The sequence below is a fragment of the Mus caroli genome, chromosome 4 (genome assembly GCF_900094665.2).
Source record: "Mus caroli chromosome 4, CAROLI_EIJ_v1.1, whole genome shotgun sequence".
Lineage (NCBI taxonomy): Eukaryota > Metazoa > Chordata > Mammalia > Rodentia > Muridae > Mus > Mus caroli.
In genome coordinates this window covers 67,503,828-67,506,881 of record NC_034573.1, presented here as the reverse complement: position 1 = coordinate 67,506,881, position 3,054 = coordinate 67,503,828, and the positions used below count along the sequence as shown (strand labels likewise).

General features: G+C 38.3%; 1 protein-coding gene across 5 annotated transcripts in view; it reads right to left on the bottom strand.

The window, feature by feature from the left end:
- LOC110292899 (lysine-specific demethylase 4C) overlaps nucleotides 1-3,054 on the bottom strand; it is a 159,690-nt gene that overhangs the window by 127,567 nt on the left and 29,069 nt on the right. The window lies entirely within an intron of this gene.

Below are 3,054 nucleotides of genomic sequence, written 5' to 3'. Positions count from 1 at the left end.
GAGGGGAGGGGAGGGGAGGGGAGGGGAGGGAGGAGGGGAGGAGAAACAAGGAACAGACTGGAGAGGGAAGAAAAGAATGGAAAACAGGAGAGAAGGAGAAACAAAAGAGTAAGAAAGTAAAAGAGGAGAGGGAGAAAAGAGAGGAGAGTGGAAAACAAATATATTTCACAAAGACTTGAGGGTGGCAGATAATATAATGCAATTTTAAAACACAAGATAACCAGGCATGGTAGCACACATTTAATCTCAAAACCTGTACATTCAAGGCCAGCTTGATCTACAGATCAAGGTTGTTTGTTACACAGAAGAATCCCTGTCTCAAGAGGAAAACAAAACAAAACACACAAGATACTACTCCTAAAAAAATAGCTAAAATCTACAGAAGGCTAAGGAAGAACAAAAATTCAAACCTTGGTTGTTTGAATATAGTTATCCTTCTTGGTTGTTCCAAGAAGGATAACTATAAACTACAATGTTTTCTTCTAAAGCCAGTCAGGTATTTTTTTTTAAAGATTTATTTATATAATGTATATGACTACACTGTAGCTGTACAGATTGTTGTGAGCCATCATGTGGTTGCTGGAAATTGAATTCAGGACCTCTGCTTGCTCCAGCCCAAAGATTTATTTATTATTATATGTAAGTGCACTATAGCTGTCCTCAGACACACCAGAAAAAGGCATCAGATCTCATTACAGATGGTTGTGAGCCACCATGTGGTAGCTGGTATTTGAACTCAGGACCTTCAGGAGAGCAGTTAGTGCTCTTAACCACTGAGCCATCTCTCCAACACTGCCAGTCAGGTATTTATCTACATCTATACCATCAGGAAAGTATGTTTCTATGCCTTAGGAAACATTTACAGAAGATTCATAGAAGCCTCGCTCATAAAAACTAAAAATAAAAGGAACCCAAATAACGAATAACAAAAAGACAAACTATAATTTATTCTTATATCACGTAGCGTTATTAAATCTAATGAACTATAGCTAATAACTCAAAAAATTATTTGTAATCAAATAAGGGTTGTCTGATACAATACAGTTATAATCCCAGAACTGAGGATGAAGAGATTAAAGGGCAGAGGGACAAGATTTCAAGATCAACCTGGCCACATGGCAAGAAACTGTCCAAAAGTAGGAATGAAGAGGAAGGACAAGAAAGAAAGAACATACACCAAACGATCTAAACTACATAAAGTTCATAAACAGGCCGCAATGAATTATGTTGTTATAAAAAAAAGAAAGAAAGAGTTACTATAAGTGAGAACAATAATTATCACTGGAGGAAGCTGGAGCCTATAACAGGTAATGCATGCTTAGAGGGAAAAGGATGCTGATAAAATTCTTCCTTGAGGTCAGAAATAACACAAAAAAAATTTTATATACAAGAAGTCATGATGTTCTGAATTTGTGCTTTTATGTACTGTGCTGGCTAGTCTTGTGCCAACTTGACACAAGCTAGAATTATCTGAAAGTAGGAAGCTCAACTGACAAAATGCCTCAATAAGATCCATCTGTGTACTGGCTATTTTTGTGTCAACTTGACACAGCTGGAGTTATCACAGAGAAAGGAGCTTCAGTTGAGGAAATGCCTCTATGAGATCCAACTGTAAGGCATTTTCTCAATTAGTGATCAAGGGGGAAAGGCCCCTTGTGGGTGGGATCATCCCTGGGCTGGTAGTCTTGGGTTCTATAAGAGAGTAGGCTGAGCAAGCCAGAGGAGGCAAGCCAATAAAGAACATCCCTCCATGGCCTCTGCATCAGCTCCTGCTCCCTGACCTGCTTGAGTTCCAGTCCTGACTTCCTTTGGTGATGAACAGCAGCATGGAAGTGTAAGCCGAATAAACCCTTTCCTCCCCAACTTGCTTCTTGGTCATGATGTTTGTGCAGGAATAGAAACCCTGACTAAGACAATCTGTAATGCATTTCTTATCTAGTGATTGATGGACAGGGTCTAGTCCAATTTGGGTGGTGTCATTCCTGGGGTAGTGGTGCTGGTCCTGGGTACTATAAGAAAACAAGCTGAGCAAGCCATGGAAAAAAGGCACCACTCTTCCATGGCCTCTTCATCAGCCTCTGCCTCCACGTTCTTACCCTGTTTAAATTTATGTTCTGACTTCCTTCAATAAAATGAACAACAATATGGAGGGTAAGCCAAATAACCTCTTTCCCCCCCAACTTGCTTTTAGGTCATGATGTTTTGTTGTTGCAATAGAAACCTTAACTAACACCTGCACTTTTCAACTTGTCTTACTTTAAAAATAAAAAAAAGTTTAATAAGGAAACTAAGGTAAGGGTTAGCAATGGATGTCAATACATAAAGAACAAGGAAGATTGTTGGGGAACAAAATATTTTCTACAAAAATACCCTACAATATTCTACTATTTACTCGCTTATTAACTACACAGTGAAATTTATTATTCTTCTATTTATTTATTTCCTTGCTTGCTGGCTTGCTTGCTTGTTTTTGCAGCCCAAGGACTTGAACCCAGGAATGCAAAATGTGATGTCACACATGACAAGCAAGTTCTCAGTCACTGACCTGCATCTCTAGCCCTAAAGGAGTAATTCATCACTATATCCTAGATATAGGAGAGGAGTTACTATAAGTAATGTTAGAGAAATTATGGCAACCTCAATATATCCTATATATTAGTTGACATCTGTCACAGTTGTAGCATGGCAACCCAGAGTAAAGGCAAAATGATCAGAAGTTCAAGGTCATGCTCAGTTAAGCAGCAAGTTTTAAACTGGCCTGAACTATCTAAGACACTGGCTCAAAGACAGCAAAGGGGATGGGGAGAAAAAACAGCTCAGTGATTAATAGTGAATGCTGATCTTCTAGAGGACCTGAAATTGGTTCCTAGTATGCATATCAAAGAACTCATAAACACCTGTAACAAACTCTAAGGGATCCAATGCCTCTAACCTCCACAAGCTTCTATACAAACTTATACATAGCCTTACCCACAGATACACACATGCATATAATTTAAGGTAACAACAATACAAAAAAAAAAAAAAATCAAAAAAAAAAAAAAAAAAAAAAAA